We start from the raw sequence: 18,156 nt of genomic DNA on the forward strand, positions 1-18,156 counted from the left end.
AAGCAAATCAAGCCCACCACACTTCCCTCTTTGTTGGCCTGAGTGGGAGCAAAGGCACAGCGAGCCACACAGTGGCTCAGTTCCCCTCTTGAAAAAAAGTCTTTGGGATCGACTGCCTCTCCAAGCACCTAATGCCCTACTTTGATCAATCTGTCAGGCACCCTGAATGGGAGCGAATTGCGCCCACACTCCCTCTTCACTGGCATGGCTGCTGTGCACATGAAGTCCCTGCACAGAGGCTCAGTTCCACTTTTGAAAAACGTCTGCTTAAGTGCTGCTGCTGCTCCTAGCCCATCACCTGGCTTTCCACGCAGTCCAACTCTCTGACTGGTCCAGAGTCAGAGTTATGGCCAGTCATGGCCCACCTCTTCTCCCAGCTCCATATGTCACCTGGCTCCCCAAATTCTCTGACATTGTCTCAGCCAGTGACTACCACCCCTGCTGGGGTACACCACTGGCTGTGTCACTTGCTGCCTTTTTATACCCCCCTGTAACTTTACCTGCCGAGGTCTCTTCTGGCACAGGTCTGGAACTTCCCTGCTCTGGGAGGGGAGAGAGCCACTACGTTGCTCTCCTCCAATGCTCCTGCGGCAGCCACAGTCTCCAACACCAGGCCCGGGGACTTTCCCATCAGCCTACAAAATCTCCTTACCATCTGTTTTTAAGCATCCTCTGCAACCCTTGGCTTCCAAACTTCATATTAGCTGGGATTCTGTTGGCCGTTCACTCTGTTCTTCAGAAGATTGGCTATGCGTCTCAGTTGGGTGCACGAGCAAATGGTTCAGCTCCCACCCACCTAACCACCATCTTCCAAAAGCCTAATCATGTACATTTTAAAAAGTACTGGGCCCGGGCTGGTGTGGGTCAGTGGATTGAGCACCAGCCTGCAAGCAAAGGGGTTGCTGGGAAAAAATAAATAAATAGAAGGCACTGGATGATGTGGTCCATTGTACAGCTCTGGGGTCATGCTGCAAGGTTCAGTCCCTGTGTGGCTACCTTCTACTGGAGTAATCTTGGGCAAGTTATTCATAGTTTTTGTGTTTGGGGTTTTTTGGTGGGGATTAAATGAGTCAAAACATGCACCTGGCGCTCAAGTACTCAGTTAATGCTAGGTAATGATATACTTTTCAGTCAAAACCCTCTTCAGGCTGAATGTTAGGGTCTTAAAATAGAAGATAATTATCAAGCCTTTAACATCCTTTCAGTTAAGGTCAAAAGAGTCAGAGCTTTGAGATCCCATGAAAGGCAAAAACAGAATAATGAAAGGAAGACAAATAGATACATTGCCTGGAAATTTGATGAACCCATTCTGAAAAATACAGAATGTACGTGAGCTATCTACACTACCCTAACAGACAGGATGAAAGAAATCCTTCCTTGTAAACCCTTTTTCTTTTTTGTTCCCTTAGGTACACTTTCCATTCCAGGAACCACTCAGCTGACTCAGAAGGGCATCCTCGATAGACTGCAGTCTTCAAAAGCAAAGTGTATTATTACCACTGAATTTGTAGCCCCAACAGTAGATACTGTGGCATCCAAATGTGAAAACCTGCACACCAATCTAATTGTGTCTCAAAACCCCAGAGAGGGGTGGGGTGACCTCAAGAAGATGATGAAGTGAGTAACCATAATTGTTGTAGGCAGCATTTGCCAAAGAAAGGCAACAGTGAAAAGACAGTCAACCCATGAGTGATGTCATCATAAAATGAAAATAAAACAATAGACAAAAGGAACAATTGGTAACTATTTTTGTGCTAATAGTGAAAATCTCTGAGGCAGGAAGGCGCTTGGTATGTTTTTCATAGGTTGGAATTTCCATGAAGCAGACCTTAAGACAGCACTTAGTTGTATAAGAAGTTTATTAAGACCCTCTCTTGGGATCAACATCTGTGCAGGAAGGAGAAAGATGTGGGATTTGACCAAAGAAATTAATCTTCCCAAAAAGTCCCTCAGCTGACCCACAGAGACCTTTGGAGTTTGGATAGCTCCTCAAAGCTAGTTCCAGCTAAAGAGGGCCTGGTCTTGACATGCCCACACTGATTCGTAATGGGACGGGGGCAGTCCCTAGATGGAGGCCTAACTTTAGGCAAGGCAGCTTTCTTCAACCAAGGCAGTCTTTAAAAAGGATTCCGAGCACCCGTGGGCAGCTAAGTTCTTTATCCTGCAGTGGGATTTAGGAGGTGCATCACAACATCAACCGCAGATCTATTAGTGTCTCCCAGGAAAACTAATTACAATCAGTTCTTCTGTGTGGGCTATTTAATTCCCTTGCTGACAGCAACAGTTTTCTCAGGGTATAAGTAGAGGAACACTTAATATTAACGGATGCAATTACAAAACTAAATTATTCTGATGTTCAAGCCCTGCTATAGAGTACTTCCAGGGGTCTCTTAGAACTCTTCTCAGGTATTGGTTATCTCTTAGCTTTAGGTTGGCAGCAAATTCCCTGTCTAGAATGAGCATGCTTTACTTAAGGATTTCGGAGCACACTTGCAATTATAGACTTATTCCTCCTACTTTCTTCAAAATAGCTAACATGTAGTAACTTCTTACCAAAGGCCGAGTACTGTTCTAAAAGAAAATGTTAAAATCAATAGTAGCTACCATTTATATGGCTCTGGTTGTGTGCCAAAAACTGTTCTAAGCACTTGAGATATATTAACTCATTAAAATCTGACAACAACCTATGGGTCAGATACTATGATTATCCAGATGAATAAAGTAAAATGCTAGGATATGACAGAGCTGGGTTCAAACCCAGGGAGTCTGGCTTCTGAGCCCACATTCTTGTCTGCTATGTTTACTGCCTCTGGTAGTGAGAGACTGATATGTCTGCCATAGGTTTCAAAAGAAACCATATCTGTGATAGAAGTGGCAGGTACACAGCAATAGGTACTACCCATTTTTAAGGAAGATAATTATGGAATTATAGACTAAACTCTTGGTCTACTTCTGCTAGGCTTTGAAAACAGATTTTTTTATGTTTCTCACGGCCTGTATGTTTCCGATTCTTTTATTCTCAGCCTAATACTCCCAGATAAAATCTGTATGCTTCTTAAGCCCTGGATGTGAAGTGTTTACCTACTGTCAGCTGCCCTAATGTATGACTTACATACATTAAGGAACTCAGAACTTATTCTTCAGAATTGAATGTTTTCTTTCTATTTAACTGGGGACCTTCCTTCCCTGGATGGATGCTTGGATCATCTTCAGTGTTATTGTTTACTGTATTCAGAACTATGTAGACTCTTGTAAGAAACAGAAAAAACAATCCTTTCAGGGTCAACAAACATTTTCTACAAAAGAAGTGGACAGTAAATATTAATATTTTAGACCTTTTTTCACACAGTCTCTGTCACAATGAACTCTGCTGTTGTAAATGAAAACAGCCACAGATAATATGTAAATAAATGAGCATGGCTGTGTTCCAATAAAACTTTATTTACAAAAACAGGAGGCAGGCCAGATTTGGCCCTTGGGCTGTTTTTTTTGCCAACCCCAACTCTATACCACTAGCCATGACTTCTATTAATATACTCATATTTTTTTTAAAAAAATCACATTTTAAAGCATCCATGGTAAAGGGGCAGTTCTTCACAAATCCATGATTACAAGATCACAGAATCCTGATTCTGCTGGAAGTATGATAAAATGCTTGAGTTTTTAAAACACTTTAACTGTCTTTTATCATACAGTACAAAGCTATGAAATTGGCTGTTAAAAAATGGGCTATCGATGGCAGTTTAGTCTGATTCTAGAAAGCAGTTAAAGAAGATGGAGGAGGGATGGCATGCACCTTGGAATTCAACCTAAACCACTGGGACCTGATCAAAAACAAAATAGGTCCAACTAGACGGTTTCATGGATCTTTGTGCTAACAGTCTATGCTGCTGTGTTTAATGTGCAGTCACTGCAGTTCTTTCTTCTTAGACATACCAGTGACAACCACACCTGTGTGGGGACAAACCATGAGGAGACAATGGCCATTTTACCAGTGGAACAAGCAGATCTCTTAAAATGACTGGACACACCGACAGCAGTTTCAGTTTAGGATTATCTGTAAATGGAAGGTACCTTCACAGAACTGCATGCAGCTGGAGGTGTCAATACCTGCAAAGATGGTGATTCATTTATTAGTCTTTTAGATTTGTTTTCCCAGGTTCTGGCTGGATTTGACACCTTTGGATGTGATGTGGAATACCTCAGACACAGGCTGGGCAAACTCTACATGGATCAGTGTGTTTCCACCATGGATCCAGGGAGCCTGAGTATTTATTTGCACATTATTTGCTGCAGTTTGAGCCAACTTCCATCTTTTAGGTAAGGCAGAACACAAGAGGCCAGGATTTAGAAATGCATGAGCAGTGTCACAGACAAGGCTGCTGCATAGGGTCACTTACGGAAATCAGACTAGGCAACATGACTTTAAATGTCTGGAAAGTCAGTAAACCTGTAAAAATATGCTAAGGCAAGGTGTGAGTGCATTTATGTTAGAATAATCAAGGTTTAAGTTGTGCTGTGCCTCCCATGGACATTTAGGGACTTATTAAAGTTGTAGTGAGACAGTTTAATTCTTGTAAATTGCAGACTCCAAGTTTCCCGCCACAGCCTTCTGTTCAGTGCCAACTGCATACCGAACGCTTGTATAGAATGATATGATCAGGTAAGAAAGATTGGTAAACAGGTACTTAATGGGGAGAGGGGAAGGAAAAAGGAAGTTATAAAATTAAATAGAAGTTCTTTCTGCCTAAAAACATAGTTTCAGACTAGTAGGTATGGGATTTAGCAATCTCTTCTCCTCCTTCTACTCTTGCTTACATTCTGTGAATGATAATTACTACATCCAGGACAGGGTCCCCAATCAAGGCATGGAAAGGAAGGACTTAACCATGTGTATAGCTCTGAGCACCCAGTGGTTATGGTTAAGAAGGTGTTTAATCTTTTCAACCATGATTGCTCCCTGATCTGAGAAAGTATAGAAGTCACCCCTATTTGGAACCCTATCCCAGAAAATAGGGAAAACAATGAATGTATTTCACTCTGTTACTGATTCCATTTAAAAGGGGAATGGTAAATATTTTTAAGTTGATTTAATTTTGAATAGGAAATAATTCCCATGACATAAAATTCAATAGGTATATACATTGAAAGTCTTCCTCCAAACCTTTTCCTCAGTCTCAATTCTCCTTCTTCCTGAAATCTATGCATACTCAAGCCAATAGGCATATGTTCTCTCCCTCTCCTTTATAAATATAAATGGAAACATCATACGCACAGTTCTGCACCTTCATTTGTTTGCCTAACAATATGTCAAACTGTGCTGTCCAATATGGTGATGACTAGCCACATGTAAGGATTTAAAACTTAATTTTAGTTAAATTAAAAATTCAGTTCCAGACATAATTAATTATAGTACTTAATTAATACAGTACATGTTTAAAGTTGCTAAGAGAACAAATCTTAATTACAAGAAAAAATAATTTTGTAACTATGTAGGGTGACAGATATTAACTAGACTTATTTGGTGATAATTTCACAATATATACCAATATTGAGTCATTATGTTGTACACCTGAAACTAATCTAATGTTATACATCAATTATACTTCAAAATAAAATTCAGTTCCTCGGTTGCACTAGACATGGTTTAAGTGCTCAGTAGCCACACAGGGCTAGAGGATACTGTAGTGGTTAACACAGGTTATAGAAATTCTCATTGTAACAGAAAGTTCTATTGGACAGCACCATCCAGGAACTTCCTTGTTCTTTTTCACAGCTATATAATATTCCATTGTGTAAATATTCCATACCAATTTAAGCAGACAAGTAGTAAACTTTTAACCACTTGTTTAACATATTGGTTAAATATAATTAACGTATGTGGTAACTTTCCTAAGGATATCAGGGCTTTGCAACAAATCACACCCCCTATCCAATAAATGTGAGAAAAGAAAAACTGGTATTTGGGGAGTCACTTTATGATCCTAGAATGGTTTATTCTGCATTGGAAATGGGAGTTGGGAACTAAAACACACTTAATATTGAAATTTCATTAGATATAATCTCAATTTCCATTTTTTCTTCTGAATTTAATTCGTGATCTGTCTTCTGGGAAGCTACAAATTCAAAAGCTTAAAGCACTGCATGAGTGCTGGGGAACTAATTAAACCTGATGTGACTGAACAATGGAGAAACAGGACAGGTCTGGATATCTACGAAGGATACAGACAAACTGCAATGGTATAGGGACCTCATTGAAAAGACAGGGCTGGGTTCGATTTAGTCAGTTGAATAATAAACATGTACTGTATTAATTAAGTACTATAATTAACTATGTCTGGAACTGAATTTTTAATTTAACATGTCCATAAGATTGAGGGTTAGGGATGGAATGGAGTGGTTAGAACAGCTTTTAAAAAACTTGAGGAGAGGTAGTTGCAAAAAAGCTCTGTAACAGACAAACTTGTTTGAATAGCCTAACATCACATCCTGCAAGTGTGGAATGGAAATAGCCATTCACTGAGAAAAAATGCTATATAACCAATCAAGGTAAAGACATTAATATATTTTGTAGATGAAGGAATACTAGAGCTACAGAAATATTTCCCCTTATGTAATAAGGAACTTTATTAGGGCTGCCTCAAAAGTGAAAAATGCTGAGTTTCTTGTTGCTTAAAATATTGAGTTTGTTAGACAATGCCTTGACAAGCATACTCTAAGAAGGATTATTCAAAGAGGTTTTAGAAATAAAAAATTCTACAGAAAATGAATAAAATAATAACAAAAGTGATTATTATGTAGGAAAGGGAGGGGTAAGATGGAACAGATAAGGGAAAGGCTGAAAGAAATTTTTGAAAGTGTGTTTTTTTACAAGCTCCAATTTATAAACCATAAGAATGTAGTACCTTGTCAAAAATTAAAATACCAATATTAAAATTAAAATTGACAAATTTATCAAGTAAAAACAGCATAAGTATCATGCTAATATGAGTACAAATGTTTTCATAAATATGGATATTGTACTAATTATAAATGTATTGAGTGTTATAATTTTATTATTTACAATTTGTTCAGTGTCTATACTTAATGGGAGCAGAAAATTTGTTTTATTTCGAGCCTTGCTCATACTATGTTCTCATATTTGTTTAATGACTGTATGGTGAATGAATGAGTAGGTTTTATGTTACTTGTAATGGTACTCTCTTCTTTCTCCTTTACTAGGTGCTAATCTGTGGAAACTCTAAGTGAATGAAAATTAAGCCTAGCTCAATGGGAAAGCCTTCTCCTGCTTTCATTGTTAAGGTCTACACATACACTTCCAGGAGAATATTTAACAACTTGATCTGTTTACCACCCACCCTACTTCTTCCTTCCCTTACATTCTTAGTTTGGGTGATAATTTCATGGTATCTTAATTTCATGGAAAGATAGGAATGGGTTAGAAATGTTAGTTTGTTGGTCTTCATTTTTTTGTTCCAATTTTAGTATATGTGCTGGTGAAGCAAGCATTCAATATTTTTTAAGCAGTTACTTTTATTCAAAATAGTTCTAAGCATTTCATAAATATTAATTAATCCATTTAATTTCCACGCACAGAGTGGCCCTGTGTTCCTGCCACAGGCAGCTCCTCTCTTCCTGGTAGCAGGCCTGTCTTGGCTGGGCTTGGCCTTTCTCCAGGCTAGGTCTTGCCAGACCTGGGATTGAGTAGCAAGTTCCACAAGAATTTATTACAAACAGATAAAATGAAGACTTCAGGACAATATCCAAAAAATTGATAGCTTTTATCTACCTACAACTTGTATGCATTTTCACAGTTATCTATTTTGCAATGTCTTAGCTTTAAAAATTCCTAATGCTATTTGCTAATAATAACTACTTTGATGATCTTATGATTATTTAATGTTTTTCTCAGGTAAATTGTCCAAAAGCAGATGGGTTTAAAAATAAGTATTTCCCTCATAATTTAATTCTCATATTGACAGTTTTGTGCACTCTCAGTTGATTTTCACATTTTAATATTTTAATAATTCCATGTGGTTACTTTGCTTTAAAAAATTTATTTTCAGCTAATGACTTAATTTACCTATTTAACTACATTTTCACAATTTTTAAAATTGTGTCCTTTCTACAAGACTTCTTTAAAAGACACAACTTCCAAAGGGGACAAAAGAATAGATAACTTTTGTTATAGCTGTTACTTATGAAAAAAAAATTTTGGATTTTTAAATACTATTTTAACATTGAAATGTGAAATAAAGAGCTGAGATATATTTTTATAGGTCACTGGGTTCCTAGATTTTTTGGATCACATATCTCTTTGGAATTTGAAGGCCACTGGAATTATGCAATGATGAAAATCTATATTTGCACCATCCAATTCAATAGCCACCTTGTCTATTAAGCACTTGAGATGTGGCTAGTGTGACTGAGGAAATTTTATTCAATTTTAATTAATTATAAGTAGTTACATTTATTCCATTTTAATTAATTTATTCCATTTAATTAAATTAATTTATTTATTCCATTTAATTAAATATAAGTAGCTACATGAAGCTAGTGGTTACCATTTTAAATAGTACAACCACAAGTACTTCTTATAAACATACAAAATTTTTGCATAGCATTTCAGAGAAACTTTGAAGGTCACTTACTATATTCACATTTTAAAAAAATCTTGTGTTCTTACTGCTACTACAATACCTAGTGTTTTTGACGACTTATTATGTTCCGGATAGTGTTGTGAGCCCTATACCAATGCTCACTTAATCCGTACAACCTCTTTTTGCAGAGAAGGGAACTGAGGCACAGAGAGGTATCCTAACTTGCTCAGGATTATACAACAAAATGTGATGTGAACTCAGGTTGTTATACCTCAAGGTTCATGCTACTATCTAGGTTAGTTTGTTTCTTGCTAATTTATCATTTTATGTAATGGTTTATAAAGACTTTTATAAAGATAGACTTTATCCCAGGTATAGAAGTCACCGATATTCAAACCAGTAATTACAAGCATTAATTCTAAAAATAGTTTGCCTCTGAATGAACAATTATAGCAAGAATATTTTTTAAATGCATAAAATGTTGGTAAAACAGCAGAGCAGTGATAAACAAATACAAATAAATTTTATGAAATGTCAGAATATGGATAGAATTATAAACATGCATATACAAACATACACACAAGTGCACAACTGCTCCATGTCCTGAACATTACTAATATACACATGTTTTGGTAAAGACAAAAATGAATAATTGCTCATAAAATGTTGTAAAACTGTTCAATGGTAAACAATGATCAATATGCAAAAACTTTATTCTCTCACTAGCTGGTTGTCACGGAGGTTTATTTCAAAAAATTCATTTTCAGTCACTATTTACCCCCAGACCATGATGGCTAGCTAACATTGCCAACTTATCTTCAAGCTGAATGTATGAATCTGTGAATTCAGTAAGATCTCACCATCTTAAGTGCAGGATATTTAATCATAAAAGTCACAGGAGACTATCCTGGAGCTGTGCCCACAGGAAGTGTAATTCCATGGGAACCCTGGGCTGGTGATCTGGACTTGGTAGTGCATTGATATTTGACTTAGAGTCTTGCCTCTCTGAAAGACAGTGCTGGCAGTGTTCCAGGAGAGAACATGTAGAACCTCTATACACAGTTGAAGAGGGCTACATATGAACAATGGCCCTCTACCTTCTCCATTAAAGGTCTAAATACTCTGGGCAGGATTCTATAGAACATTTCAAGGAAGGATGAACTTTGAACAAGATTTATGAGCATAAAATTATGAAGACTTCCCTGTCTTCTGTCAATTAGAGAGCAAGGCGACCACCACATCTACTCTTGTCCCTTGGGGTCAGGTAAGTGGGTCAAAGCAATGGCAAAGAGACTATGGGAATCTTCATAGTTTTTCATCAACATAAGTATCTCTAGGCTAAAGGGTGCATGGTCTCAATGAAGTATTCCCTTGAACAGAGTATGGTAGGACCATTGTGAATACTGTTCATAGGGACCAAACTGAGGGTGGGGACTGAGAAGCCAGGCTAGATCAGCCTGGGTTGGTACACAAGAGACTGTGATTAGTGCATTGCCAATTTTCCAAAAGGAAACTTTTCTGAAGGAGGAAAATAATGAGGGAAGAAGACAAAGATGGAAATATCAGAGACAGGTAAGAAAATGGAGTTTAAGATATAGTTAAATAAGAAGGTTCAACTGTGGATCAAAATCAAAGCAGGGGTCAAAGAAGCTCTTTTGTATTTGATATAGAACAAGAAGTGTGGGAACCAACTATCTGGCTTAAGAACACAGACCCAGGATTAAACCTTGTTAAACCATCTGGCCCTCCACAGATTCCCAGTCAGAAAAAGTAAATAGAACACACTAAAACATGAAAATACATAATTCATTTGCAAGATGGTGGAGAATTGAATGGAAGTCACACTGACCTCTTTCCAGGACAAATCTGGAATTACAACTAAATTGTGGAGAAATCTCCCAGAACAAACAACTGAACAATAGCAAGAGAGAAGTCTTATAACCTTGGATAGAGAGAAGAATCAGCTTTAGCATAACATGGCTAGTAAGGAGTGCAGTGGAGACTTGAGAAGGGTGGCTGGGTTTCCATGGGCACCAGCACCAGAGAATGCCCAGTTAGATGCCCCTGAGAAGAGTGGAATCTAAACCATAAGTGGGGATCTCCAGCCTACAGCGCCAGAGCCCAAAAAAGTACACGGATAACAGCCCGCTGTGAAAAGAGGCAGAGTTGCTCTCTGCCCGAGATGGATGGCTGGAGATACAAAGAGCTGTGTAAAGGTCCAACATAAATTTTTATTTGCAGCCACTTACCCTTGGCTCTGGTAAAAGTAGGGGCAGAGTGGGCTAGAGATGCCTGAGAAGATCCTGGGAAAAGAGGCTTTGGGGAGAGAACTGAGGGAATAGCGAGTGGGATTCTAGTGCTGACTCATCCCACATACAGAAGGAGCTATCTTGCTCAGGCAGACCACTCCCCCTGAGCTGCAGCAGTGTGAGAGGAAGCAATAGCTCTGCACCATCAGGAGGTACTCTGCCCTGCCCTATAGTGCTTAAGCCTGACTGCTGAGTTCAGAGTGGCAGCCACAGATAGTAGAAGCCTGGTTAAAGGGGGCACAAAATAGACTAGAGGCACTTGAGGAGAGACAGGAGATTGAGGCTTTGGGGAGAGAAGTGAGAGAGTAGCTGGCGGGACCCTGGTGCTGACTCATCCTCGATACAGTACCAGCCATCCTGTTCAAGCTGGCCACTCTTCCTGAGCAGTGGCAGCGTGAGAAGAAACAATAGCCCTACACACAGGAGGGACTCTGCCTTGGCCCTGTGGTGCTTAAGCCTGACTGCTAAGTGCAGAGTGACTAGATTAGCAATTGAAGGGGATGGCCATAGATAGTAGATTCATGGAAGTCTTAAGAAGACTGCCTAAGGTCAGATGGCAGCAACATCTGACATCATCAGAGGCAGATCCAGAAAGAAAAAACAGCATAAATACTGGAGGCTTCCAAGATGAAATCCACTGTGGTCTTCTCCATGATTTGCAATATCTTCTTTACTATGTAACTTTTTAATGTTTATTTTGGGTCCATCTAGTTTGTGCATATTAGGTCATTAGATTTTATACTAATACTTTCTTTCATTTTGTATAATATTAATCTCTTTAAGCATTATTAATACTGACTCATTTGCTGTTGATAGTGGGATTGCAGGGAATAGTATTTTTGCAGATATGTGTGTTTGTTCCCTGGGCTTTGTGGTTCTGATCTGGCAGCACCTGGATAAAAAGACATAAGATGTGGTGGGCAGAGTGACCCACAGTCAATCAGCTACAGGGTAAAATCCAACAATGAATGGCCAAACAACGATCAAAACCCAATTACTTCCAGATAGCCAACATAAATGGCATAAAAGGCATCCAAACAGCAGCAAGTTCAGGAGACCAAGGAGACTGCACCACTGAATCTTACAGGTCTCCTACCATAGACATAAACACAACAAAGTCAGGTGGTCAAAATAGATCAATTTAAGAAGCAGAAGCAAACTAGAAGAGTCTCATACATAATAGGAAGACAAGGAAACACCCTCTAATCGAAGGGAGATGAAGATACCTCAGAAAGAGTGCTAAACGATACAGAGACAAGTCAACTAACAGATACTGAGTTCAAAACAATGGTTATAAGGAAACTCAATAAGCTCAGTGAGCTCAGAAAAAATGACCAAAACCACTGGGAATCTATGAGGAACTTCCTACTAACTATATCAGCATGAAAAAGAACAGAGAAACTATTAAAAAAAAGGCAAGAGGAAATGAAGAATACAATTTCTGAATTAAAGAACACAGTAGAAGGAATCAAAAGCAGGCTAGATGAAGCAGAGGATCAAATCAGCAAGGAGGAGTACAAGGTACAACAAAGCTCCCAGAAAGAGCAAGAAAAGAAAAACACAAAAGAGAGAAGAGATGTTTAGGGAAATCCAAGGAAACTAGAAACATAATATCCATATAATAGATATACCAGAAGGAGAAGATGAGAATGAAGGATAGAGAATCTGTTTGAAAAAGTAATGATAGAAAATGTGCCTAATTGGAGGAGAGAAAAAGTCACACAAGTCAAGGAAGCACAAATGGCCCCATTCAAGAGGAACCCAATGAGGCCCACTCCAAGACACATCATCATTAAAATGGCAAATATCAAAGACAAACAGAGAATCCTAAAGGCAGCAAGGGAAAAACAGATAGTAACATACAAGGAAGCCCCAATATGCCTAGCAGCTGACTTCTCAACAGAAACATTACAAGCCAGAAGGGAATGGCAAGATATATTCCAAGTCATAAGAAGCAAAGGCTGGCAACCAAGACTTCACTACACAACAAGGCTCTCAATTAAAATGGAAGGCAAAATAAGGAGTTTCCCAGACAAAGAAGGCTAAAAGAATACACTTTCATCAACAAGCATTGCAAGATATGCTAAAGGGACTGCTTTAAGAAAATGAAGAAAAAGACTAAGAAAGAGTAACACAAGTACACAAAGGAAAAAAATGTATAAGTACCTATAATAATAACTTTAAGTGTAAATGAATTAATACTCCAATCAAAAGGCATAGGGTAGCTGAATGGATTAGAAAACATGACCTGCAAATATGCTGTCTACAAGAGAGCCGCCTCAGGACAAAGGACCTACACAGACTGAAAGGGAAGGAAAAAAAATATTCCAAGCAAATGGACAGGAAAAAAACAAACAAACAAGGTAGCAATATAGCAGACAAAATACTTTTAAAAACAAAGGCCACGAAAAGAAACAGGATAATTCATTATACTCAAAGGAATAATCCATCCAGAAGATATAAACATTGTAAACCTATATGCACCCAGCATAGGAATACCCAAATATATAAGGGAAATCTTGGAGGATTTCAAGAACGATATTGACAGTAACACACTGATAGTAGGGGATTTTTAACACCCCACTGTTAAAAATTGATAGATCTTCCAAACAAAACATCAACAAGGATATTATGGAATTGAATGATGCATTAGATCAAATGTATTTGATATATATGTGACTTTTATCACAAAGAAACAAAATACACATTCTTTTCAAATGCACACTGAACATTTTCAAGGATAGACCACATGATAGGACACAAAACAAGCCTCAACAAATTCAAGAAAACTGAAATCATAAAGTGGTGGGGGGAAGGCAGAGACAAATGTATTTGAAAAAAATAATAAAACAAATTAAACATGACAAAACAGAAAACTGAAATCATATCGAGTGCTTTCTTGGACAACAAGGGCTTGAAACTAGAAAGCAATCACAAGGAAAAACCTCAAAAACATTTAAACTCATGGAGACTGAATAACATGCTATTAAACAGTGAATGGGTCAATAATGAGTTCAAAGAAGAAATCAAAAAGTTTCCGGAAGCAAATGAAAATGAACACAAAACAGTCCAAAACCTGTGGGACACAGCAAAGGCAGTTCTGATATGGAGTTCATATCAATACAGGCCTACCTAAAAATGATAGAAACATTTCAAATAAGTGACCTAACCTTACATCTTCAAGAACTGTAAAAACAACAATAAACAAAGCCCAGAACGAATAGAAGGGAGGAAATAATATTTCAGAGCAGAATTGAATGTCATAGAGACTAAAAGAACAATTCAAAAGATTAATAAATCTAGGAGCTGGTTCTTTGCAAAGATAATCAAAATTGACAAGCCTTTAAGCAGACTCATCAAGAATAAAAGGGTGAGGACCCAAATAAATAATATCAGAAATGAAAAAGGAGAAATCACAGCTATACCGCAGAATTACAAATAAGAAATTACAATGAACAATTTTATGTCAAGTTATTTGCAATCCTGGGTGAAATGGATACATTTCTAGAGAAATATAACCTCACAACACTGAACAAAGAACCAAAAAGCCTGAACACACTGATAACAGCTGGTGAAACTGAAGCAGTCATCAAAAAACTCCTGGCACCCAAAAGACTTGAACTGGATGGATTCACAGGAGAATTTTACAAAACATTTAAGGAAGAGCTAACCAGTCCTTCTCAGACTATATCGAAAAAATCCAAGAAGAGAGAAGACTCCCAAACTATTTTCATGAGGCCAGCATCATCCTAATCCCAAAACCAGAAAAAGACATAGCAAAGAAAGAAAACAACAGGCCAATATCGCTGATGAACATAGACCCTAAAATCCTCAACAAAATATTGGCCAACCACATCCAGCAACACATTAAAAAGATCATCCACCATGATAAAGTACGATTAATCCCATGGATGCAAGTATGGTTCAATATTCACAAATCCATTCTTGTAATACATCACATAAAAAAAAGAAAGACAAAAAACACTTGATCATATCAATAGATGTAGAAAAAGCATTTGATAAGGTACACAAGCCATTTATGATAAAAACGCTCAGCAAAGTGGGAGTAAAGGGGGCAAACCTCAACATAATAAAGGCCATATATGAAAAACCTACAACCAATGTCATACTCAATGGGCAAAAACAAAGCTTTCCCTCTTAGCTCAGGCACAAACCAAGATTGTCCATTTTCATCACTTTGATTCAACATAGTATTGGAAGTCCTAGCCAATGTGATCAGACAAGAAAAAGAAATAGAAGATATGCAAATTGAATAGGATGAAGTAAAAGTGTCATTGTTTGTAGATAAAATGATAGTGCACCTAGAAAATCCTATAGATTCCACCAAAAAAAACAAAACAACAAAACTACTTGACCTAATGAGAGAAATGCAGATCAAAACCACCAGGAGGTACCACCACACACCAGTCAGAATGGCCATCATAAACAGATCAACAAACAACAGGTGCTGGCGAGGCTGTGGTGAAAAGGGAACCCTAGTTCACTGTTGGTGGGAATGCAGACTGGTGCAGCCACTGTGAAAAGCAGTGTGGAATTTCCTCAAAAAGCTGAAAATGGAACTGCCTTTCGATCCAGTGTTTCCCCTGCTGGGACTATACCCTAAGAACACCAAAACAGCAATACAAAAGAACCTATGCACCCCAATGTTCATAGCAGCGCAATTTACAATAGCCAAGTGTTGGAAGCAACCTAAATGTCCATCAGTAGATGACTGGATCAAAAAATAATGGTACATATACACAATGGAATACTACGCAGCAGAAAGAAAAAAAGAACTACTAAACTTCGCGACAGCATGGATGGATCTGGAGAGCATCATGCTAAGTGAAATAAGCCAGGGGGCAAAAGAGAAATACCATATGATCTCACCTATAAGCGGAACCTAACCAACAATACAAAGATGCAAGGAAAATAAGACCAGCAACACTGAAAGGGAAAGAAATCGACAGAGACAAGAGGGAAGGAGGGAGGGGGGCAGGGACAAGGAAAGGAAGGGGCATGTCAAGGAACATATAGCAAGGACTCATGGACAAAACCAAAGAGGAAGAGCTGAGGGAGGGAAGGTGGGAGGGGGCAAGGGAAAGTGGTGGGGGGTAGGCAGAGACAAATGTATTTGAAAAAATAAATTAAAATAAAATTTAAAAAAAGAAAGTCTTAGAAACAATTTAAATTTATAGATTAGTAGGAACTTTATTTTTTTTTAGACTGAAAGATATTCCTTATTAATGACATCACAAAAAAAGGTTCACATAAGAAAACTTTATAAAAAATAAAATTACTTACATAATAAAATTATTTTCAATTTATATTGACATGAATGTTCTCATCCCAAGAATTCTATTCCCATGTCCTGCAAAGCACCACTTAGTCTTTTTGGCTTTCTCCTATAGAAAAATATAATCAAATAAACGAAGACATGTCTACAAAAATTATTCTATTTGAAAGGCTACGTATTAACCACTTCTCATAATTTTTACTTCTAGATTTGGAACATGGTTATTTTTGTTGTTTTTACATATTATAAGAAATGTATTCACATGAATGTTTCAAAAGAAAACATTTTATTTGTAGGAATCCATACCCATGTGTGGAATAGAATTTAAACATTTTTCAATAGAAAGTGAACATGCCCCACCTTTGACCCTTATCTTGTAAGTTACGCTGAGATCAATCCAAGAATTTAAGAAAACAGATTTAAACAGTTGTTTTCTTTTACAATCATACTTCAGGCAAACCTACAAGAACCGGTCTGCATTAACTATATTAAATTAGAACACTGTCAATGATGTCAGCAGTATTCACTTATGCTATCATCATTTATAAATAAAATGCTGAAAGATGATATAAAATAGTGAGATTTAGAATAATATATGCAATACTAGATATACTACAATATATAGTTAGTATAATAATAATATTGTTAGTACATAAAGGTAAAATTTAATTGTGTTGCTAATATCTATCCATTATTCACTTTATATAACTTACAGATAAGAAATTAGGTTGGTAACTAAGTTTCAAATAATTTCTTTTTTTAATTTATTTTTAATTTTTAAATCATGTTTATTCTATCACAGTTGTCTCCATTTTTGCCCTCTTTGCCCTCCTCCACCCATCCCACCACAACCCCTGCTCCCACAGTCAATTCCCACTCTGTTGTCCATGTCCATGGGTCATTCATACATGTTCTTTGTCCAGTCCCTTCTTCTTCTTTCCACCATTGTCCTCTTTCCCCATCCCCTCTGGTCACTTTCAGTCTGCTCCGTGTTTCCATGCCTGTGGTTTGTTTTGTTCCTTAAGTTATTTTTTTGAATAAATTCCACTTATAGGTGAGGTCATATGGTATTTGTCTTTCACCAGCTGGCATATTTCACTTAGCCTAATAGTCTCCAGTTCTGTCCATGTTGTCCCAAAAGGTAAGAGTTCCCCTTTCTTCTTTTTCTTAATGCAGATTGATTTTATTTATTTTTTTAAATGCTAAAATCCATTATAAAATATTAAAAATTTAAATCCGTTTTAAAGTCTCAGCAATTAAATCAACATGACACCAGCACAGAAATAATCAAGTAGGTCAATGAGATACAATGAGAATTCTAGAAACAAATGTATAGATATCTAACTATGTAATATACGATTCAAAAGATGGCGGAGGAGTGAATGGGAGTCACGCTGACCTCCTCCCAAGACCAAACTGGATTTGCGACTAAATAGTGGAGTAATCACCTGGAGAACAATGGAACGATAGTGGGAGAGGAGCCTTGGAGCCGCGGACAGACAGTGGATTCAACTCTCATACATCCCAAGGGGTGAGAAGTGCGGTGGAGGCTCGAGAGGGTGGGCTGGGTGCCCACGGGCACTAGCACCAGAGGGACATTGAAAAGGCCAGTTAGCTTCCCCCGAGAAGAACGGGGTCTGAATCATAAGCAGGGACCCCTAAACTACAGCAGCTAAAACCAAGAAAATACAGACAAAACGCAACCCCGAAAAGCTTAGGGGCGCTCTCTGCCAGAAACAGGTGGCTGGGGATGCAAAGAGACATTTAAAGGGCCAACACAAAAAATTGCAGTGGCAGCCACCCTCCTTGATCTCTCGGCAGAGGCAGCAGAAGGGTAGGCTGGTGCCTGGGAAAAGACTGGTGAAGAAAACTTTGTGAAGAGAACTGACATGGCGGCAGGTGGAGCCCGGTGATAACGCACCTCCCACTCTGCAGCTACCATCTCGCTCAG

General features: G+C 38.0%; 1 pseudogene; it reads left to right on the top strand.

Moving 5' to 3' along the window:
• Positions 1–346: 346 nt before the first annotated feature.
• On the top strand, positions 347–16,338 carry LOC129073553 (acyl-coenzyme A synthetase ACSM3, mitochondrial-like; annotated as a pseudogene).
• The last annotated feature ends 1,818 nt before the right edge of the window (positions 16,339–18,156 follow it).

This window comes from Pteronotus mesoamericanus, unplaced genomic scaffold (genome assembly GCF_021234165.1).
Source record: "Pteronotus mesoamericanus isolate MK-2021 breed Mesoamerican mustached bat unplaced genomic scaffold, CSHL_Meso_final contig_411, whole genome shotgun sequence".
Lineage (NCBI taxonomy): Eukaryota > Metazoa > Chordata > Mammalia > Chiroptera > Mormoopidae > Pteronotus > Pteronotus mesoamericanus.